The sequence below is a fragment of the Dendropsophus ebraccatus genome, chromosome 2 (assembly GCF_027789765.1).
Source record: "Dendropsophus ebraccatus isolate aDenEbr1 chromosome 2, aDenEbr1.pat, whole genome shotgun sequence".
NCBI lineage: Eukaryota > Metazoa > Chordata > Amphibia > Anura > Hylidae > Dendropsophus > Dendropsophus ebraccatus.
Genome location: NC_091455.1, coordinates 137576890 through 137602107, shown reverse-complemented (window position 1 = coordinate 137602107; position 25218 = coordinate 137576890).

Genomic DNA, 25218 nt, shown 5'->3' with positions numbered 1-25218 from the left:
CGCTCATTACTAGTAGTGACCAAATTTTGCCACTAATATAAAGTGCCATATGTGACGATAAGCGCATAAAGTGAGACAGGTCAGATTTTGAAAAATGTGCCTGGTCTTTTAGGTGCAAATAGGCTTGGTCTTGAAGGGGTTAAAATTGCTCCCTTCCCAGGCTTATAACGCTTTTATCCTTTGGTCTATGGGGTTGTGTGAGGTGTCACTTTTTGCGCCATGATGTGTTCTTTCCATCAGTATCTTGATTGCGCATATGCAGCTTTTTGATCCCTTTTTATTACAATTTTTCTGGATTTGATGCGACCAAAAATGTACAATTTTGCACTTTGAGATTTTTTCGCGCTTATGCCGTTTACCGTGAGAGATCAGAAATGTGATAAATTAATATTTTGGGCGATATATACATGCGGCGATACCAAAGATGTTTATTTATTTATTTATTTTTATTTATAACATGGGAAAAGGGGGGCGATTCAAACTTTTATTAGGGGAGGGGTCTTTTTATTAATAACAACACTTTTTTTTATTCTTTTACACTTATACTATAAGCCCCCATGGGGGACTTCTAGTATAAGCACACTGATCTCTCATACAGATCTATGCTGCATAGATATGCAGCATAGATCGATGAGATAAGTACTCGATTGCTTTCGGCTGCTGCAGCCGGAAGCAACCGAATGCCGAGCCGGGATCAGCGCCATTACGGCGCAGACCCCGGCCGGCACCAGTCACAAAGATCGCTTCTCCGTGACAATGTCCCCACTAGACACCAGGGAAAAGCTGCAATGAAGTTTTCAGATGCAGCTGTCAACTTTGACAGCTGCATCTGAAGACTTAATTAGCGGACCGTGCCCGCTAATAGCCGCGGTCCTGGGCTACATGCGGCACCCGAGACCGCGGTGGTTCAGATCAGGGTCGCCGAGCGGCCCCACTCTGAACGCCCCCACCCGCGCGAGGACATACAGTCACGTCCTTGTGCGGGAAGGGGTTAGAGGTCACTGTGACCTAACAGTAGATTATACATCTAACTACAGATAAAACTATCACAAAATGAATTTTCCATACCACATATCGTACCGTCTAAACGCTGATCGTTATATAAAAAAAAAATCGTTACTCTGAGATCGTTAATCGTACGATCGGGCCAATTATCATTGTCATGTAAACGCAGCATTAGTAACCATGTAGTGTGTTGCAGAGATGCTGCCTGCATTGGAAGCCCCAGCATCCTGTCAGTGTCTCTTCATCAATTGCGTGCATGACCCTGCAGCAAAGCTGCACAGCTATCAGGCCCACCAAATCTTACAAGGCAAGCTGGTGGGCCCCATAGGAGCTGCTATGGCTTTAGTTCTGCCCCTAAATATGTTACATAATTATAAAGGTTGAAAAAAGACATATCTATCATCAAGTTTAACTAAGGGAGAGGAGAAGAAGGATTAAGGGAAGCACAATGAATGGACATTCTCTCAGAAGATTTTCATTCTTCCCCTGCCCACGTAATCCACTGTTGCTGGGTTAATACATTCTGTGCTCCCACCTGCTTCTCAGGGTCCCAGTTCCTGTGGCGGGACAGCACACTGATTGGATGAGTGGCACGTCAGGGAGCATGTAGCCCGAGAAGCAGGTGAGAGCGGGGACAGGTAACGTACTAGCCTAGCAGTGGGTTAAGTGGGCAGGGGCTACATTCTCATATTGCAATGAAAATCCGATGCGAGAAAGTAGAATCTTAGGAAATGACAATATAGAGCATTGCGGAGCTCACTGTGTGAAATCCGCTGCAATGCAGTACGTGTGAAACTGGCTTAAAGTAACACTGTCCCCCCCTTTTTGCATTCTGACTCCTCTACATAGGTGTAAAGGGTAAATTTTGCAGTTTTCATACCTTATTTTTTATCATATGTCATGGTGCTTGTTCAAGTAAAAAGTGATCTTTTATCAACTGCAGATTGTGCTAAGTGAGTGGGGCTTCACGGTAAACAGCATTACTATTGGCCCCACCCCTCTGTGACGTCATCAACACATAGCAGCCGCCCCTTGACGTCCATTGGTAGTGGGGCCTAGAGGGGGTGGGGCCTAGACCTTTAAGCCAGCCTGTTCCAGTGGGCGGGACTAAGTATCACTGTTGCCGTGAAGCCCGTCCACTTAGCACAATCTGCAGTTGATCAAAGATCCCTTTTTACTTGAACAAGCATCATGACGTATGATATAAAAAAGGTATCAAAACTGCTAATTTTACCCATTACACCTGTGTAGAGAAGTCAGAATGCAAAAAGGGGGTGACAGTGTCAGTTTAAGCCTGTTTTGAAGCCCTCCGCTGTTTTTGCTTTGACAAGCTCCAGAGGTACACTGTTCCACAGACTCACTGTTCCTATGGTAAAGAAGATTAAACCTTTTTTGCCCCCTTGTAACCCCAATGAAATATGAGGTGCTTTTTTCAGCCCTCTTGTTTTATACTTTTGGGGAGCTGTCTGTTTTTATTTTTTAGTCATCCGTGTAAATCTATCTTTTTGTAATAGGTCCGCAGTAGCAAGAGGTTCTCTTCAAGGTTACATTTATTCACGGTTTCTGACATTGTATAATAATTATATGTCACAACAAACAGCATGCACAGTATCTGCTAATTGATGTGCAATAAAACTCATTATTTCAATGTCAACTATTAAGTTCACCAATTTATTTTTGAAACAAGCTGTCCCTCTTTTTCTACAGGGTTCTATAGCTATTGTCTACACACTTATGGTCTGGACAAAAGACAAAGAAGGAATCATTTTCATTGCTGAAAGAAACAGAAGAATTGTATAAAATGAAGCAGACATTGAAGTCATTTATAGATTTCCTTTCAGGCCTGACATTATCACTCAGTATTAAACTATCCGATGCCCACTACCTTCTGCACATTCATTAATAAGAAGGTGATGAAGTGGGTAAGTAACTTAAGGACATATGGGTTGATGTATTGATGTATGAAAAGGTAAGGACTAATACCAATAAAGGTTTATAAAACGATTGATTTACTGTAAAGAATTAGAAAACCAACCTGTGTTCTTCATTTAGAATTACAAATACAAATATTCACTTTGACACTTAACCATGGCCTAAAAATCCAATGTATTAAAGAGAAATTTAGAGTTTGCTTGCCACTGGCTTCTTACAATATACATATATAATATATCATATGTAATAAAAGAAAATAAATTTCTTTTCAACTTGAGCTGATGATAGAACAGAAAGAAAAAAATGTCACAAAAGAAATCACTGCAGAAGTGATTTATAGCTCTTTCATGGAAAAAATATCAACTAGAAAACAATGATATATTTCTTAGTCTAGAGCAAATGCATTTTTCTATGACACATAGATTCTTTTATAGTGTAAATGGTTTTACATAAGGGTGTTATAAATGTAATTCTAAGCACATTAGACATATTACTTAAGGTGTAGTTTATATTCAATCAAAGATAAAATGTATAATAAAAATTAATTTCCAAAGATTGAAAGAGATAGGTATAAATAGATGAGAACTGAGCTTACGTGTACACTCAGGAGGCACACTATTAAGTGCAATTGTACACAGGCTTATTGATCGTTAAAGGGGTTGTCCCATCAGCCAAGAATTCATCTCTGGTTTGACGCGGCAAGAGGGGTCAGTGGTGCTGAATTGAATTAGCTCAGCATCGTTGTACCTCTCACTGAGCTTGCACATGTCTTCAGGGACAATCTAAGCCAGTGCTTCCCAACCTTTTCCACCTCGGGGCACCCCTTAGAAAAAAAAATTAGCCCGGGGCACCCTTACCAAATAATATTCTACACAATATAAAAACTGCCATTCAGGGACTCACAGGTGACGTCTTCTTTGATCCGAGATGTTACTCTCCGTTTCCTCTCCATCTGGTCCAGACCTTCGTGACGTCTTCTTGCAGCTACGTTTCATCTCATCAGAACCTGCCAGACAAACATATTAGGTGCTGCACATTTCTAGCAACTTGCTTCCCTTTCTCCCTCCTATAGTCTCCCAAATTGCCCATGCTGTGCCCTCAATATAGTGGGCATGCCTCCTGCTGTACCTCCATATAGTAATAATGCCCATGCTGTGCCCTCAATATAGTAATAATGCCCATGCTTTGCCCTCAATATAGTAATAATGCCCATGCTGTGCCCCTCAGTATAGTAATAATGCCTCCTGCTGTATTCCCCATATAGTAATAATGCCCATGCTGTGCCCTCCATATAGTAATAATGCCCATGCTGTGCCCCTCAGTATAGTATTAATGCCTCCTGCTGTATTCCCCATATAGTAATAATGCCCATGCTGTGCCCTCAATATAGTAATGATGCCCATGCTGTGCCCCCAATATAGTAATAATGCCCATGCTGTGCACCCCCATATAGTAATAATGCCCATGCTGTACCCCCATATAGTAATAATGCCAATGCTGTACCCCCATATAGTAATAATGCCCATGCTGTGCCCTCTCCCTGATCTGCCTCTCTTCCATGCTACCCCCTTAGTATAAATGGCCCCTGCATGCTGTGCCCCCACCTATGCATAAAAAAAACAAACATCCTACTCACCTAATCCGGGCTGTGTGGCTGCTCTTCTTCTCTTCGGGCTCCATCTTGTGAGCAGCGGGGACGGGACCTCCGGCAGGCTTGATGACATCACATCAGCACACCTGCCGCAGAGGTTACGTCCCGGAGTCCCACAGGCTGCTGGCATGAAGTGCCGGCGGCGTATGGGAGTGAATGTCGGAGCAGAACGCTGACAGGTCCTGCTCCTACATTCTGCTCAATTGAATCACCCGCCTGCTCACTGTGTGAGCGGGTGGAACATCAAACCAATCGTTATATCCCTGGAAGCTGTGTGGCCGCAGCTTCTAGGGATAATAAAGGGACAGTGTCGCATTTCCCACCGGGCACCCCGGTTGGGAACCGCTGATCTAAGCCATGGGCATGGAGGGAGAAAGGGGCCCAATATATGAAGCAAAGCAATTTTTCTAATGCTAAGCATTTCCAAAATTGCTTTCTTTTGCATTCCCTATGACTTAACAAAAGTTTAGGTGATGGTCCCTTTAATGCCATGGGATAATTGTTAGTAACAGTTGTGTTCATTGCTATTTTCTGATTTTTTTCTCTTCATATAGAAGACACTGGGAGAACTGTGGAGAATATCACATACACTAATATGTAACATACTTTTCCAGATATTTGAGTTTTTTTTTTTTTTTTTTAAAGATATGTCATATCACATTAGTATCACTGGTAAGACTGCAAAAGGAGAGGTTTAATAAGCTTTGTGGACAATTTTAATAATGATGAATTTTTCTCACTGTTTCATAAAGCAGCTAAATATGAAAAGCATGTTATAGCTCTAAATCACAGTCACTACATATACTGAATCTCTTAAATGATCTTAACTGTTTTGTGTCTTCTTATAATGCATTTAGGTTTTCAAAGACGCAAGTAGCCTAACAAATAAATGCCATAAAAAAGACCATTTATCCTTACTGCATGATACAACAAATGGTACCTTATAATAGCATTCCTCTTAACTAAGAAAGATCAACTTGACAAAATAAATGACTATTCACTAAGGAAGACACATCCACTTTATTAGCTGTTATTTATCGGTAAGTAAGCTGAGAGCCTGATCTTCTATGTTCCTTTTTTCTTGGAGCTTTCAATCCATGACAAAGTTAGAAAAGTTAATATTGTATATATTTTTCTCTAAAAGGAAAATTAGCCAGAGCAGCAGTGATACTTTTCCTCATTCATCTTCACTAACTCGTTCTTCATTCAGCATGTCAGATGCTATAGAAGAGAGAAGACGACACAACAACAAGACAAATATACTGGCTGATTACTTGTAGCACACTAAAAAAATAGGACAGAATATCTTAATGTTTTCCTCTTTCCATTCCCCATTCATTAGGTGAAAATTTGCAGTTGTTTTAAAGGTCACTGGAATAAAAAGTGTACAAAGCTAAACTTTTTTCTTTGTCTACCTATTTATAACTTTTATTACAGTATATTTATTTCTTGATTTATTTATGTAGCAATTCAGCTATACACCACTTTGGACAACATGATTTGCACTTTTTCCAATCAATAAAAAAAAAAGAAGGTATGTATAATCAGCTGACCCATGTTGAAGGCTTCATAGGTAAATCTAATGCTGCGTTTACACGGAACGATTATCTTTCGAGTTTTCGCATAAATGATCGCATTTGAGCGATAATCGTATGGTGTAAACACAGCAAACGATCAAACAACGAGCGAGAAATCGTTCATTTTGATCTTTTAACATGCTCTTAAATTGTCATTCGTCGTTCGCTGAAAATTCGCAGATCGCTTCGTGTGAACAGTCTTTCACCGATTTACCCTATGTAAAAGATGGGCTTAAGCAATCTTAAAAATAATCGCAATAACGATTTTTCTTACGAATTTTCAAACAATTTTTCTAATGATTTATTTGTCTAAACGCTGATCGTTATAAAAACCAAATTGTTGCTTCAAAATCGTTAAACGATCGATTGGACGAATTATCGCTCCGTGTAAACGTAGCATTAGACACTCTAGTGCAGTGCTTCTCAATTCCAGTCCTCAGGCCTCACCAACAGGTCATGTTTTGAGGATTTCCTTATGGTGCGTTTACACAGAAAGATTTATCTGACAGATTTTGGAAGCCAAAGCCAGGAATGGATTTGAAAAAAGAATAGATCACAACATTCCTTTATGACCTGATCCCTGTTTATAGTCTGTTCCTGGTTTTGGCTTCAAAGATCTGTCAGATAAATCTGTCTGTGTAAACGCACCATTAGTATTGCACAGGTCATATAATTATACTCATTAGTTATTAGCACAGGTGTCCTTTGTATGGGAAATTCACAAAACATGACCTGTTGGTGAGGCCTGAGGACTGGAAATGAGAAGCACTGCTCTAGTGCATAGGCTGGAATACTGTGGCCAGTTCACAAGCAGAGTATTTTAAAACATTAAGAAAACTCAAAACTCAAAACTCATAAGCAACACAAAATTAGAGCTTTTTAGAAATTGAAGCACAGCTAGTATTGATCTCTGATTTATTTCATTTATTTTTAATCCATTTACACACAGCTGCTGTAGATGTACCGTGGCTGGGCATCAGGTAGGTATGTAGTGGGCTCAAAAGCTAAGGCTATGTTCACACGCCAGAAGAGACCGGCCGTTCCGTGACCCAGCTGTATCACGGAACGGCCAGTCTCTGCAAAGATCATCCCAGCCAGTACTCAAGTACCGGCCGGATGATCTTTCCAGCCCGCATCAGAACTTCCCATAGCACACAATGAAGCAAGCGGCCGGAGCCGCTCGCTTCATTGTGTGAACTGACAGGTCTTTCTGAGGCTGCAATTCACTGAATTGCAGCAGCAGAAAACTGACGTGTCAGTTCTTTGCGGCACCGCATGGGATCCCGGTCAGAGCGTATACTATGTCGGGATCCTATAGAAGTAAGGGCAGTGTTCCACACCGCACAAAGTATGGCCATTGTTGCCGTACTTTTACGTAGTGTGAACATAGCCTAAGGGTGCGTTTACACAAACAGATTTATCTCACAGATTTTTGAAGCCAAAGCCAGGAATAGACTATAAACAGGGAACAGGGCATAAAGGAAATATTGAGATTTCTCCTCTTTTTAAATCCATTCCTGGCTTTGGCTTAAAAAATCTGTCAGATAAATCTGTTTTTGTAAACGCAGCATAAACCTGCTCCATACCCAGAAGGTGCTAGCTGTTATCTGCAGCTGACACCCTGCAGTAAAAATCTAAATTGCAAATTCAATTACAGTCATTGATCACTTCATTGCAGTAATTAATCTTTTTATTGGTGTCCAACCATTCCTCATTGCATTAAAGCAGTGAGACTTTAATGTGTGCGAACATACCCCCACCAATCACCATACCCAAAAATGACGCAAGCAATCAAATTCTTACAGCTCCCCCCCCACCACCACCACCTTTCTTGGAGAGGGGCAATTAATGTAATGTAAGGAGGAGATTTTTTTTTTTTACATTTTTTTTTTTTTGGGGGGGGGGGGGGGGGGGCTTATCATTATTTTATTAGGATTCCTTTTTGACTTGCTCCATAGGATAGGGAATAACAAGCTGACTGTAATGGGTCTATCTACCATGTCCCTTGAAGATTCTGAGAACGTGAAATTAATGGAGTGCTCATTGTTCCTGCACTGCTACCATGACCTATGTTTGACAAACATTTCTGGGTACTGAACTGAATTTGTTTTACTTTGAATGTTTATGCTAAGGAACAGAATCCATTTTTGAAGCCCTGTTCACAATGTATTTTTTCCATAAATAACAGCCCATTGCAACACTGGCCATTATTTATTGAAAGTCTAAAATAACTGTTTTTTATGGAACAATGGCTGCAGTGTATATTACAATACACTGCGGACGCAGAGAAAACGGACAAGTATATTTTGTGCGGCTGCTATTCACTGAGTAACAGCCGCACAAAATAAGCAGTGCACACAATGTAAGTACGGCTCACGTCCGTACTTTACATTTTGCTATGTTTGCTATGGTTAATTGGAGCATGGGCACACCCGAATGTGCTTGCATTCCAATTAACATGAAGTGATGTTAACCCGGCCGGTACTGCAGTGGTCAATCCAGTAGCGTAATTTGGTGGGGGCAGAGGGGGTGCTCCCGGGCTGAAGATTTTGCTATTGCTTTTGCAGACAGACTTAGCAAATGTCTACTAGCTGTAGCTGGCCCCTGGCCAGTAACCAGTGCTTCTGGTGGCCCCACACGGCTACCAAATGTTGTGTCTGACCATTTAGCTGTATGCGCTTATATGCAAGGAGAACAAACAGTTGAATGCAACAGGGTGATTGACAAGGCGAGGAGAGCATTGGCTCTCCACCCTGCCAATCACTATTGTGGTCACAACAGGCCGTTCCCTCCCTTAGAGCTGTGGGACATAAGTGATGTCAATCGTGCGCGCACAGAGCAGGGAGAGAGTTGACATCAGAAGACTGTAGACTGCAACTGCACAGCAGGTAAGTATGGCTTTTTCCCCTTAGTTATAGAGGAGGAGACCTATGTGGGTTGGTGGGGCTAACTCCTGGGAAGGATGTTATCTATGGGGGTTGGGGTATGGGATGTGCTGGCTAACTGAAAAGGGGGTACCTAATTTGGAGGTACAGTCTTCTCACAGTGGTAGTGGTGATGGTGTCTAACCACCAAGAGGATTACCAGGGAGATTATTGCTGAGGAAGGGGGTGGCTGCATGGGGAATACATACCAGGGGGATTACCTACATGAGATGGTGCTGGAGGGGATGCCTACATGGAGGATACTACCTATTTTGGGGGGAGGGGGGGGAATTGCCTTTACAGAGAGGTCTAAATACTAGATAGATGCACAGAGGGGAGTCTAACTTCTATATTAGGGCACAGAGGGCCCTAACTACTACTACTACTACTACTACTACTACTACAACATGGAAACAGAGGGAATTAATAACTATATTGGGGCACTGAAGGCCTAACTACTATATGGATGCACAGAGAGGCTGAATTTAAATATAAAGATACAGAGAGGCCTGACTACTATATGGAGGTTCACATGGAGGGTCTGTCTTCTATATGGAGCTACAAGGGGAGGATAATCTATGTTAGGGTGTAGATGATGGCCTTTTTACTATATGAGAGCATAGAGGGACCCTGTGAACTATATGAGGGCTAAAACTGGGTCGAAATACTACATGGAGGCATAAATTGGCTGCTCTCATATACCCTGTACAACATGATTATCGTGGCTACTTTCTCCGGCATTTTTAATGTATTGTTTCTATGGATTAGTAAAGAAACTAGATTTGAATTTCCAGGGAAATACATAGTGCTTGAAAAGAGCACCCCTTTACCAGTGACTTCCAGAGCGCCCCTTTACCAGTGACTTCCAAAGCGCCCCTTTACCAGTGACTTCCAGAGCGCCCCTTTACCAGTGACTTCCAAAGCGCCCCTTTACCAGTGACTTCCAGAGCGCCCCTTTACCTGTGACTTCCAGAGTGCCCCTTTACCAGTGACTTCCTTTTAGGAGAAACTTTAACCTTTAACTTGGGTTGCGTCCCTTTAAGAGCAACATGGGTCCCTTTAAGAGCAGCTTGGGTCCCGTCCCTTTAAGAGCAGCTTGGGTCCCGTCCTTTTAAGAGCGACATGGGTCCCATCCCTTTAAGAACGACTTGGGTCCCTTTATGAGTGACTTGGGTCCCTTTAAGAGCGACATGAGTCCCTTTAAGAGCGACCTGGGTGTCTTTAAGAGCTACATGGGTTCCTTTTCAGAGCGTCATGGGTCCCTTTAAGAGCGACTTGAGTCCCTTTAAGAGCAACATGGATTCCTTTAAGAGCGACCTGGGCCCCTTTAGGTGTTAAACACTCATAAAGGGACCCATTTCGCTCTTAAAGGGACACAAGTAGCTCTTAAAGGGACCCAGGTCGCTCTTAAAGGGACCCAGGTAGCTCTTAAAGGGACTCCGGTCACATTAAAGGGACCCAAGTCGCTCTTAAAGTGACACAAGTCGCTCTTAAAGGGACCTAAGTTGCTCTTAAAGGGACCCAAGTTGCTCTTAAAGGGACCCAAGTCGCTACTAAAGGGACCCAAGCCGCTCTTAAAGGGACTCAGGTCGCTCTTAAAGGGACTCATTTCGCTCTTAAAGGGACCCAAGTCGCTCTTAAAGGGACCAAAGTCGCTCTGAAAGGGATCCAAGTCGCTCTTAAAGGGACCCATTTCGCTCTTAAAGTGACCCAAGTCGCTCTTAAAGGGACTCAGGTCGCTCTTAAAGGGACCCAGGTCGCTCTTAAAGGCACCCATTACGCTCTTAAAGGGACCCATTTCGCTCTAAAAGGGACCCAAGTCGCTTTCAAAGGGACTCAGGTCGCTCTTAAAGGGACCCAAGTCGTTACTAAAGGGACCCAATTCGCTCCTAAAGGGACCCATTACGCTTTAAAGGGACCCAAGTCGCTCTTAAAGGGACCCAAGTCGCTTTCAAAGGGATTCAGGTTGCTCTTAAAGGGACCCAAGTCGCTTTTAAAGGGACTCAGGTCGCTCTTAAAGGGACCCAGGTCGCTCTTAAAGGCACCCATTACGCTCTTAAAGGGACCCATTTCGCTCTTAGAGGGACCCAAGTCGCTTTCAAAGGGACTCAGGTCGCTCTTAAAGGGACCCAAGTCGCTACTAAAGGGACCCAAGTCGCTCTTAAAGGGATACAGGTCGCTCTTAAAGGAACCCAGGTCGCTCTTAAATACATCCATTATGGTCTTAAAGGGACACATTTCGCTCTTAAAGGGACCCATTTAGCTCTTAACCTCTTAAGGACCCATGACGTACCGGCACGTCATGGATCACTGTCACTTAAGGACCCATGACGTGCCGGTACGTCATCCCTTTAAACGGGCGCCGCGGCCGGCCGGGTCCCGATCGGGGGAGATAGCCTGCTATAATACATAGCAGGCCATCTCTCCCTGTCGGCATGGAGGGTTGTTAACCCCCCCCATGCCGACGATCGCCGCTATTGGCTGATAAGCCCATAGCGGCGATCGGAACCTTTCCGGGCCATCGGTGGCCCGATGACCCGGAAAAAAATGGCGGTCGGTGCTGTCCGAGGACGGCACCGACCGCCATTACTGTAAAAAGTAATGGTGGTCACGGTACCACCGTCCCGATCGCCGTGAACGGCCGGCCAGCCGGCCGGCCGTTCACGGCGATCAAAGTCCCCACAAGTAATAAATACCTGCTCCGGACCCCTCAGCTACCTAGCTGAGGGGTCCGGAGCAGGTATTTGTACATTACTCACCTGTCCCGGGGTCCTGATCGGCGTCTTCCGGGTTCCCGGCGTCCTCTTCATCTTCGGCTTCTTCCGTGAGTCCCGATCGTCTCTTTCCGGCTCCAGCGTCGTCTATTTTCGTATTTTTCCGGCTCCAGCGTCGTCTATTTTCGGATCTTGCGCTCTGCTGCCCCCTAGCGGCTGATAAGTGTAATACACGTATCAGCCACTACAGGGATGTTCAGAATGTAGTAAAAAAAAAATTTTTTTTCCCAATTTTTTTTTTTTCTATTTTCCGCACCCTATCGCCGCTGAGTGTTGATGAGCATCGCACGAAAGTGCGCTGCTAATCAGCAACTCCTCCTTTTTGGCGTAGGGTGTTTTTTTTTTATATCCTACTGCCACGGTCTGCTGATAAGTGCCGAACATAAGTGCGGCATTCATCAGCAACACCATTTTTGGCGTAGGTTTTTTTTGTATACTTACTGTAAAAAACACGTAAAAAAACACTACATTACACCACACTACATTGAATAAAGTTTTACACTACACCACTACATACCCCATATACCAATCCCCATATAAAGATGGCCCCCAGGGTGTTTTCGGTGTCGGACGCATACATTATTATTGCCTCCGACACCGAAACAGCCAGTGAGGATGAATTGGGGGGATCCTTCTTTCCTCCATTCATCCTCATCATCCAGTGACGTGTCTGGGGGTAGCGTAGCGTACGCTGCCCCCCAGACACGTCTTTTCCGCCAGTACCGTCCCAATAAGAGATGACGGTATGGCGTGAAATTCTACAAACTCTGTGAGAGTACCTCTGGGTACACTTACAGATTTAGGGTACGTGCACACTGCGGAATGGCGAAGGATAACCCTTCGTGCATTCCGCAGCTGGCACCCGCAGGCGGACTGATGCAGGGGCGCGTCTCCGCCTGTGTCATAGACTCTATCCTATGCATGGGCGGATTCCATTATCCGTCATTCCATCAACACGTTGGACGCAGAGCGGAATCCGCCCGTGCATAGAATGGAGTCTACGACACGGACGGAGACGTGCGCCTGCATCAGTCCGCCGGCGGGTGCCAGCTGCGGAATGCACAAAGGGTTATCCTTCGCGATTCCGCAGTGTGCACGTACCCTTAGAGTGTATGAAGGAAGGGACACTCGAATCCAGCCGCCAGATGCCCCCCCCCCCATCCTCGGAGTTAGTGGGGAGATCGTCCGGGAACTGATCTTCCCACTGCTGGATAAAGGTCACCACCACCCGTACGGGGATAACCTTTATATCAGCACCCTCCTCTTCCGGTCCCTCGCTGCTTGAGCTACTGTAGCTTCGATCCGAACGATCCGAACATATCAGAAGTAGTAATAGCGCCCTAATATTTAGCAGCCATGGAGCGGACCCAGCGCTTCTGGATATGAAGGACCCCGTATCGCACCAGGACAACATTTTCCAGGTGACGTCCCCCACACTGGAGAACGGGAGACCCCAGAAGAAGTGCAGAGTGTGGGGTAACAGGGGGATCAGGAAGGACACCATTTACCAGTGTGACACCTGTCCTGATCCCCCCGGCCTCTGCATACTGGATCGCTCCAAGGCGCACCACACGTCACTGGGGTTCTACATTATCTAAATTCCGTCCCTTATTCCTATTTCAGGGGTCACGTTGATCCAGGGATTATTCTGATCGCCATTATGGAGTCGGGAAGGAATTTTTCCCCTGTGATGAGGCTACTGTCGTCTGCCTCACGAGGGGTTTTTGCCTTCCTCTGGATCAACACAGGTTGAATTTGATGGACACCTGTCATTTCCAACCTTATAAACTAATAATTGGCCTAATACCCCCAAATAAATTAGAATTGTCCCTTTTCCCCAGCTAAGTAGGTATGGCCGCCATTCTCATTAGAGGATGCCATGATGCAATTACAAAGCCTCTGTGCGGCCAGGACAGTAGAAACCCCCCACAAGTGACCCCACTCTGGAAACTACACCCCATAAGGAATCTAACAAGTGGGGCAGCGGGTATATGGCCCCCTGGTGACGGCCACATTTGGGACGTGAAAATGAAAAAAATGGTATTTTTTATTTTCACGGCACATGTCCTACACATGTGCCCATCACTAGTGGGGTCCATATGCTCACTGCACCCCTTGTTAGATTCCTTATGGGGTGTAGTTTCCAGAATGGGGTCACTTGTCGGGGGTTTCTACTGTTCTGGCAGCACAGGAGCTTTGTAATTGCGACATGGCCTCCATCCCCCATTCCAGCCTCTAAATGGCGCTCTGTCCTTTTGGTGACTTGCCCTGTGCCCATATGGCAAATTATGTCCACATGTGGGGTATTTTCGTACTCAGGGGAAACTACCCTACACGTTTTGTGTTCATTTTCTTTTTTAACCCCTTGTGGAAATGGAAAAAAATCAAGGCTAGACCAACATTTAGTGTAATTTTTTTAAAATTTTTACTCTAAATCATTGATCTTGTCTTGATTTTTTCATTTTCACAAGGGGTTAAAAGATAAAAAAAAACACAATGTGTAGAGCAATTTCCCCTGAGTACGGAAATACCCCACATGTGGACATAAAGCGCCATGCGGGTGCAGGGTAAGCCTCCAAAGGGAAGGTGCGCCATTTGGTTTTTGAAGGCTGGATTTGGATGGAATGGATTTCGAGGGGCCATGTTGCATTCAAAAGGCCCCTGTGTTGCCAAGACAGTTAAACCCCCCACAAGTGACCCTATTATGGAAACTACACCCCTCAAGGAATGTAACAAGGGGTGTAGTCAGCATATGGACCCCACTGGTGACGGGCACAAATGTGGAACAATGTGGCGTGAAAATGAAATATTAAATTTTTTACACTATAATGTTGGTCTAGCCTTGAATTTATCATTTTCACAAGGGGTTAAAAGAGAAAAAAACACACAAAATGTGTAGAGCAATTTCCCCCGAGTCCGTAAATACCCCACATGTGGACATAAAGCGCCATGTGGGTGCAGGGCAAGCCTCCGAAGGGAAGGAGCGCCATTTGGATTTTGGAGGTTGGATTTGGCCAGAATGGATGATGAACACCATGTCGCATTTACAGAGCCCTTGTGCTGCCAAAACACTGTAAACCCCCCACAAGTGACCCCATTCTGGAAACTACACCCCTCAAGGAATCTAACAAGGGGTGCAGTGAGGATATGGACCCCTGGATGACGGGCACATTTGTGCCATGAAAGTGAAAAAATGAAAATTTTCACTTTCACGTCACATTTTTCCACATTTGTGCCCGTCACCAGTGGGGTCCATATGCTCACTGCACCCCTTGTTAGATTCCTTGAGGGGTGTAGTTTCCAGAATGGGGTCACTTGTGGGGGGTTTCCAGTGTCTTGGCAGCACGAGGGCTCTGTAAATGCGACATGGCCCTTGAAATCCATTCCAGTGAAATCCAGCTTCCAAAAGCCAATTGGCGCTCCTTCCCTTTGGAGGCTCGTCCTGCGCCCGCTTGGCACTTTATGTCCACATGTGGGGTATTTCCGTACTCGGGAGAAACTGTGCTACATGTTTTGTGTTTTTTTTTTCCTTTTATCCCTTTGTGAAAATGAAAAATTGAAGGCTAGAACAACATTTTAGTGTAAAAAATACTTTAGTCTTTTTTCAAGCCATATTGTTTGGAAAATCTGTGAAGCACCTGTGGGGTCCAGATGCTCACCGCACCCCTTGTTACATTCCTTGAGGGGTGTAGTTTTCTAAATGGTGTCCCTTTAGGGGTGTTTTTTAGGTTTTGGCACCCCAGAGCCTCTGCCAACCTGAAGTGGTACAGTCAAAAATGACCAAAAATAACGGAGCCATTGAAATTCACTAGGCGCTCCCTTATATCTGAGGCTTGTGGTTGCGTCAAATAGCGCAATAGGGCCACATATGGGGTATTTCTATATACTGCAGAAATGGGGCAATCAATATTGGGGTGCATTTCTCTGGTAATAGGTTTATAATTATGAAAAATATTGGATTACAATAAAATCTCTGCACAGAAAATTAAAATTTTCAAATTTCTTACACACTTAGCTTTTATTTCTGTGACTCCCCTAAAGGGTTAAAAAACTTTCTGGATGTGCTTTTGCAGAGTTTAGGGGGTGCAGTTTCTGAAATGGGGTGCTTCGTGAGGCTTTCTAACACACAGTCCCCTCAAATACACTTTAAACCTGAACAGTTCCCTAAAAATATCTGATTTTGAAATTTTACTGAAAATTTGGAAATTTGCTGCTAATGTTTTAAGCTTCCTATTGTCTAAAAAAAATGAAATATAGTTTAATAAATGCCGCCAACATAAAGTAGACATGTTGCTAATGCTATTTAATATATAATTTATGTGGTATAACCATTTTCTGTATAAGCAGAAAAGTTTTAAAGTTGGAAAAATGCATTTTTTCACAATTTTTCACGCTATTTTGGGTTTTTTCATAAAGATTCGTTATAAGTATCGACTCCAATTTACAAGAAATGTGAAGTACAATATGTCACGAGAAAACAATCTCAGAATCAGCCGGATAGGTAAAAGCATCCCGAAGTTATTAATGAATAAAGTGACACTGGTCAAATTCATAAAATTTGCTCCGGTCCTTAAGGCCATTTCAGGCTCTGTCCTTAAGGGGTTAAAGGGACCCAGGTTGCTCTTGAAGGGACCCAAGTCGCTTTTAAAGGGACCCAAGTCGCTCGTAAAAGGACCCAAGTCGCTACTAAAGGGACCCAAGCCGCTCTTAAAGGGACTCAGGTCGCTCTTAAAGGGACCTATTTCGCTCTTAAAGTGACCCAAATAACTCTTAAAGGGACCCAGATCGCTCTTAAAGGGACCAAGGTCGCTCTTAAAGGCACCCATTACGCTCTTAAAGGGACCCATTTCGCTCTTAAAGGGACCCAAGTCGCTTTAAAGGGACCCAAGTCGCTTTTAAATCGACCCAAGTCGCTTTCAAAGGGACTCAGGTCGCTCTTTAAGGGACCCAAGTCGCTACTAAAGGGACCCAATTCGCTCTTAAAGGGACCCAAGTCGCTCTTAAAGTGAACCAAGTCACTCTTAAGAGCGAAATGGGTCCCTTTAAGAGAGACCTGGGTCCCTTTAAGAGCGATCTGGGTCCCTTTAAGAGCGGCTTAGGTCCCTTTAAGAGCGACTTGGGTCCCTTTAAGAGCAACTTGGGTCCCTTTAGTAGCAACCTGGGTCCCTTCAAGAGCAACCTGGGTCCCTTTAAGAGCGACCTGGGTCCCTTTAATAGCGACATGGGTCCCGTACCTTTTGGAACGACCTGGGTCCCTTCAAGAGCAACGTGCGTTCCGTCTAGAGATGAGCGAATCGGCTTCGGGTTCGAGTCCAGCCAAACCCGAATGATCGGCATTTGATTAGCGGTGGCTGCTGAGCTTGGATAAAGCCCTAAGGCTATGTGGAAAACTTGGATATAGTCATTGGCTGTATCCATGTTTTCCAGACAACCTTAGAGCTTGATCCAAGTTCAGCAGCCCCCGCTTATCAAATGCCGATCGTTTGGGTTCGGCTGAACTCGAACCCGAAGCCGGTTCGCTCTCTCTAGTCCTGTCCCTTTAAGAGTGGGGGTCCCTTAAACCCGCCAGAGTCAGTTTTGACATCTGTGACTTTGACAAGAGGCCAGCTCCTTTTACTCCAGTCTTGGCAACACCTTTGTGGAAAACCGGAACTACCCTTAGTATAGGTATAGGAGATATTGCATGTCAAGATGGCCATTGTCAACTCTGCCAATGCTGCACTCAAACATACAGGGGGAGTAGCAAAACATATCATACAGGAAGGGGGAATAGGAATATTATTAGGACAAACTATACACAATGTCCTTGAGGTGGCAAGATCCAAGAGGCTTACATCTGTCTCTCTACCACTTATTTCTTCTGGGTTATTTGGTTTCCCTATGCTGTCCTTTGCCTCCACTATTCTTTCTGCAGTGCGGGAACAGGACCCTATTCCCACATTGGGGGAAGTCAGGATTGTTGTGCCCTTACCAAAAACGGCAGATCTATTGGTGGAGACCTGGAAAGATATAACTTTGCCCAAGACACCCTTTTGGCCTTCAAAAATTGCTGTGCAGAATGTTATGGCTCTGTCTCACAACCCAATGGAAGAAGAATTAATTCCAGGTCTACCACCACCACCACCACCATTACAACCTCAGTCACCATTACCTTTGATAGAAATGCAATTGGAGACCCCTGTGGTACCAAATCCCCACAACCTTCTCAGCCAAATACCTCCTACTGCGGCTTGTTTCACAGTCATAGATTTGGCCAACGCGTATGTCAGCATTCCTCTGAGGGAGGACAGCAGATACCTATTTTCTTTCACATATTGAGGGGCCCAATACACCTGTACCAGATTGCCCCAAGGAGCCCCAAACTCTCCCAATCAATTTACTCAGGCTCTTCAGATTTGTCTACAACCATGGATCTTGGCTCACGCGGAGATAACCCTACTAAAAAATGTGGATGACCTACTCCTCTGTGCTCCAGATGAATCTGCCTGCCGGGAACACTCCATCAGTCTTCTACAACATTTGGCGTCCATAAATTGTAAAGTCCAAGCTTCAGTGGTGCCTTAAGAAAGTTGTCTTCCTTGGTCATTGCATATCAGAAGGTGCCAAACACCTCACTGCAGAACACAAAACAGCTCTCCAAGCAATCCCTCTACCTACCACCTTAACAGAGCTCCAAGCTTTCCTTGGTCTGATCCCCTATTGTCATCAGTGGATACCCAATGCCTCCACCCTTATGCAACCTCGTTATGACTCCTTTAAGGACATGACAGATACAAGAAGACTAACTCCTGAGGCTGAAGATTGCTTCTGGAAACTTAAACAACTGATCTTGGAAGCCCCTGCCCTAGGGATACATGATTACAATCAGCCTTTCTGCCTATTCATCTCAGAAGATCAAGGCCATGCTTCTGGAGTCTTAGCTCAGAAACATGGCCATCGGATGAGGCCTCTTGGCTATTACTCATGCAGACTTGACCCAGTGGCTCGCTTAATGCCTACATGCCTCAAAGCTGTTCTAGCGGCCCTTCTAGCTCTTCAAGCTATTCTCAAACAGTCTCAACAACCTCATCTTTCTTTGCAGCGCAACATGCGTCTTCAATGTTCCTTGCTTATGCCTGAATATGTTACCTTGAAGTGATGTACTCTTTTAAATCCTGCTACTCTGCTTCCTCTCTCAATGGGGGGACTATCAGCCAGACTATGAAGACATACCGCCTAGTCAAACACTTTATGAGAGACGTAGTGATGTTGACTGCCATGATTTCCTTAAACAAATGGAGGCAGAAACGTCACAACCCTCCACTGTCTCTGCCTCTAAACTGGATAATCCTGATTACATTTTCTTCACTGATGGTTCAAGATTCGCTAATGAAAAGGGACAATTCCATACAGGTTTTGCTGTGGTTACCTCATCAGAAACCGTGAAGGCAGCTCCCTTACTTTCTAGGATGTCGGCCCAGAAAGCTGAACTCAGGGCCTTGACTGAAGCCTGCCGGCTGGCAGATGGGGAGACCGCCAATATTTACACGGAATCAGCCTACTCACATGAAATAACGCATGATTTTGGCCTGAAGTGGGCACTGCAAGGTTTCCAGACAGCTAGTGGAACGCCCATCAAGAACCATGAAGCAGTCAAGACTTTGATGGAAGCTCTCCATCTACCAACTCAAGTAGCCATTTTGAAGATAAAAGCTCATGGCAGAACAGAGACAGAAGAAGCCAGAGGCAATCACAGAGCAGATTTGGCAGCAAAAGCTGCAGCACTTCTTCCACAGGTTCGAGAGGTAGCAGAGGTTGGCATTGTCATACATGTGTTGACAAGAGCAGGAAAAAAGAAAAAGAGGGAGAAACCAAACAACAAGGAATACCAAATCCAGGCATTACTCTACTGAAGCAATTTCAGACTCAAACAGGCCCAGAAGAAAAGAAAGAATGGGAAAAGCAAGGAGCTGAGATTCAACAAGATGGATTCTGGAGGAAAGGAAAGAAACTTTGCCTACCAAGAGCTTTGTATCCCGCAGTGGTACATTGGGCCCATGGAGTTACCCATCGAGGAAAGAATCATATGATCTCTGCAATTGCTAAGTTATATCTAGCACCTGGGATCTCCACTACAGCAGCCACTTATGCTAAAAGTTGTGACATCTGTAACACTTGTAATCCAGGAGGCACAATACCTACCCCGAAGAAACACCTGGCCAAGCCACTCTACCCAGAGAATCCAAATTGATCATATTGAACTGCCAAAAAGTGGGAAGTAAAAATTTATTTTAGTAGCGGTGGACATGTTCTCAGGATGGACAGAGGCCTACCCAGTCACCACTTTGACAGCCAAACTCACAGTTAAAAAAAACTCTTGACCGAGCTAGTCTGTAGATTTGGAGTCCCAGAGGTCATTGAAAGTGACCAAGGCCCAGCCTTCATCGCAGATGTAACCAGGGAAATTTGGAAAATGGTATGGGCAGATGTAGGCCTACACACTCCCTGTCACCCCCAAAGTAGTGGGAAAGTAGAGAGGATGAATGACCCTCTGAAAAATAAAATCCTGAAAGCCAGCAAGGAACTGTCCCTTCCCTGGCCTGACATCCTACCTATTGCTCTATATTCTGCTCTACATTCTGTTAGGAACACCCCTAGGCAACCCACTGGCCTCACCCCATATGAAATCCTTTTTGGAGGTTCCCCTAAGCTTGGAAGTTATTATCCCCAACAGTTGACAGCAGAAAATGATAGTCTTGTTAAGTATGTAGTGAATCTGTGTAATGAGCTGAAAATAGCACATGCTGCAGTCTTTTCCTCTATTCCAGATCCTGAAGCTGATCAAAGTACTCACTCACTTCAGCCAGGCGATTTTGTGGTTGTAAAGAAGCACGTCAGAGATGCTCTAGAACCCCGATTTGAAGGTCCATTTCAAGTGCTCCTGGTGTCCCCAACTTCTGTGAAACTTGAGGGAAAATCTACCTGGGTCCACATTTCGCACTGCAAGAAAGTGCTTTCCACAGGTTCAACACCAACGCCTATATCATTTTTAAATTATGTCTGGTTGTGGTGGGAGTGAGGACACAGGAAGTAACAAAGTCGAGGAGTAACTACTTCATCAAGTGCCCAAGTGGCAACTTTTAAATTTGAGTTCTGTGATGTCGCTGCCTGTGGGGATCTGACAAGTATTGATGTCTCTTTTGAATTGGCATGGGAAACATCCGAGTCCTCTCACCGAATATGTGATGAGGGAATCCAATATATATGTGTTACTGATGATTATTGGGGATCTCAGTGTGATTATTGGGGAGCTGTAGGATGGAACACTGGTAATGATGATTGGGGATATGAACCAGAATCAGCACAAAACAAGAAGGATAAACATGGTAAATCCCTACTTTCTAGGATTACCCTGTTCAAACAGCAATGTACTGAGGGAAGGGGTACCCAACTGGTCCTGACTATAGAGAATCCTAGTCCTGAAGATGCAGGGACTTATGTCCTAGGCACACATGGAGGAGCAAAGGGAGGTTACAGGACACGATTTAAGATAAGTGACATGGTTGATTCTCCAGAATGGGAAGCAATAGATGCCCAATCTGCTAAGATTGAAGCTATGGTAAATTCACAAGTGCAGATGTATAAACACATGGTGGCCATTTCAAACCCCACAATGAGAGATGTCTAGATGTCTAAAAACTGGGTATAGTGATACCAACTTTTGGTTGGAATGGATGAAATACTCTGCCTCACAATATAATAAATCAAACTGCTATGTATGCTCTAGTGCTCGCCCACATCTTGGCTCAGTCCCTTTGCATTTAGACCCCGCCTCAGAAGAGTGTTTCCTTAGCCTGTTCCTTAATCGCCCCACTTCAAACCCAGACTGTGAGACATGGAAAGTAAAATATCCCATAGTCACCAAAACACCTACCCCAAGTAAGGGAATCACTATATACCCTGGGAATTATACATGCTTTACCAGTGAAGGGGTTGGAAGGAATTTGGGCAAGTTCAAACCAGGATATTGTGGCAGCTATAGCAATGCTACCAGAGAACAACTTTCTAACCAGGTACAATCTGTAGCTGATGTCTTTTGGATATGTGGGGATATGAAGATTTGATCCAGACTTGCAGGCAATTGGACTGGGGAATGTGCTTTGCCTTTAAGCTATAATGCCTCTTATATATATCCCCTGGAAGAGAGCAAACTAGAACAAGTCTCCCCTAATCACCTAAGATGCAAGAGGTCTGCTGATTTACACCCCAGAGGAAATTTTGACCCACATGTGTATTTGGATGTAATAGGGGTCCCAAGGGGGGTGCCAGATGAGTTCAAGGCCAGGGATGAAGTGAAAACAGGCTTTGAATCAATACTTCCCTGGGTGACTATAAACAAAAATGTGGCTTGGATAAACTATGTGTATTACGATCAACAGAGGTTCATTAACCATACCCGAGATGCACTTCAAGGTTTGTCAGAGCAAGTAGGCCCTACCTCCTTAATGACCTTCCAAAACAGGATGACCCTAGACATGGTGTTAGCTGAAAAAGGAGGGGTCTCTAAGATGATAAAAAGTGTCTGCTGTACCTATATACCAGACAATACTGGGCCAAATGGGAAAGTGACTCTGGCAATAGAGAAATTAGATGACCTGTCTGCCGAGGTGAACAAGAACTCAGGAGTAACTGATCCATGGGACAAATATTTTTCTTGGATGAGTGGGTGGCAGAAGTGGTTGGCACAGGCAGGGATGGTATTAGGAATTGTTTTGCTAACTTTACTGATTGCTGTGGTTTGTATTATCCCTTGCATTAAGAAGCTGATATCCAAAGGTATAGATGAAGCCACACCGACTCTGGCCTACTTAGAGGAGGATGGTTTGGAAAAAGACACTGCTGAGGATCTTCCCCCATTGAAAACTATAGTTCATCTTGAGGGTTATGAACTGACCAATAAGTAAAACACAATTACACATATAAAGGATAACTATAACCTTAACCACCCAAATAGTAGACTCCTTTAGGGTAAAAATTTAGGGACATAATAGGGAAAGAATAAAATCTGATTTCCTTTGCAGAAGTCCACTACAACGGGAGGTTATCCAGAAGGGATAACCTGTCTCAACCGAGAAGGGTGATTGTTCAAAACAATCTGTGGCCGAAGAATCCAATCCAATTTCCCATTCGTTGCCCACTTTTATATACTATTTATATCTGAAAATCAAGTTATCCAATCATGCTATACCAAATATATACATGTGACTATGTAACCACTCCTGTATTCTGCGATTATAAAATGAAACATTTTTAATAAAGAGGAAGTTGGTGTGTGCACACATCCGTGGTATCTGGTTGTTCTGCGTCTAAGCTTCTGATGCGGGCTATCCGCTGTACCACCTGTTAGCTAATTTGGACAGAGACAATTAATTGATGCAAAGTGACTAAAATAGAACTACCACATTGACATTTATGATTTTTTTATGATTTTGTGGCTGGTGTTGCTGTAGTACATTGTATTGCTGTGATTTGTAGTACACCTGCATAGAACTTCAATGCTCCTTTTAAGGGGGTGTCACAGAGTGTATTCGTGCAGCCACCAACAGATTGTATCCCACAGCCCCCAAAAATTAGTGGAACCACTAGTATATTTCCAAATTTCTGTCTTTCTTACTCAAGCCACATCTAAGTTCACTACTGCTTGCACAGTGTAAAGGGGGTGTCACAGAGTGTATACTGTATGTGCAGCCACCAACAGATTGTATCCCACAGCCCCCAAAAAACTAGTGGGACCACTAGTATATTGCCAGATTTCGTCTTTATTACTCAAGGGTGGCATATCTAAGTTCATTACTACTGCTTGCACAGTGTAAAGGGGGTTTCACAGAGTGTATAGGTGCAGCCACCAATGGATTGTATCCCACAGCCCCCCAAAAACTAATGGGACCTCTAATATATTTTCTCATTTCTGTATTTCTTACTCAAGGCATATCTAAGCTCCATACTGTGCAGTGTCCATAAAATGGTGAACCCCAGGGATAACGGTCGAGGATGAGGGCGTGGGCGTGGGGTTCCAAGCGATGCAGTTAGCAGAGGCCGTGGTTCAGGGCAGGGTGACACAGCAGCACCCGTTGAGGAGGGAGCAGTGGCACACCACAGACGTGCACTCCCTAGCTTCGTCTCGCAACTTACGGGATCTCAGGGTACCCCACTATTGAGCAGCGTGAACAGGTGATCACGTAGATAGCGCATAATGTGTCCAGTAACTTAACCATTACTCAGTCTTCCACGCAGTCCACCCACATTACCCAAGGGAGTGACATCCTTGCTCCATCAGCTCAGCCTCCTTCCCTACAGCCTGGCCCCTCCTAGGAAAGAAGGGATTCAGATCCACCACTACCACCATGCTCCCAGGAACTCTTTTCTGGACCCTTCCCTGAGTCTGAGTAACTTGAGCAGTCGATCTGTCCCGATGCCCAGACTATGCAGCTCACACAGTCAGTTGCTGATGACAGTGGGGACTTGCAAGCGGGGTTGGAAGAGATGTCTGATGAGGACGATAAGACCTGGTTGTCAGACAGTAAGGTTGTTGTCATGGATGTAACTCAGTAACTAAGTGGGGAGCAGAGTGAGGAATTGGAGGAAGAGCTGTTGGATGAAGACGAAGTGACTGACCCGAGCTGGGTGGATAAGCCCAGTGAAGACAGTGCTTCTGAGGGGGAGGCAAGTTCACCCGCAGGACCAGTTGGAAGAGAAAGAGGGGTGGGCAGAGGGAGAAGCAAGGGCAGAGCGAGTAGATCAGCAACTGTTTTACGGAGTCAAACTCCCGTGGCCAGGCCTAGATGTTACCAAGTCTGGAGGTTTTTTAAAGAAAGTGTGGATGACCGACGGACTGTAGTGTGCAACATATGCCATGCCAGGGTCAGCAGGGGAGCCACCACTACCAGCCTAACCACTACCAGCATGCGCAGGCATATGAGTGCTAAACACCCCACTCAGTGGAACCAAGGGCCTTCATTGAGTGCATGTCGCACCCCTGCTCCTTCCCCTGTGTCACATGCTGGCTCTGTCAGTCCCCCCGCCCAGGCTCCAGGCACAAGCGCCTCCCACCCTACACGCACCCCTTCACCTCCACTATGCTCCACACCCTCCAGCAAGGTGTCCAAGTGCAGCATTCAACTGTCCCTGCAGCAGACTATTGAACGGAATAGAAATACACTGCCACTCACCCGCATGCCCAAGCCCTAAATGTGCACATAGGCAAACTGCTGAGCTTGGAGATGCTGCCCTATTGGCTGGAAGAGACAGAGGCTTTTAGGACCCTCATGGCGGTGGCTGTCCCTCGGTACTCTGTGCCCAGCCGCCACTGCATTTCA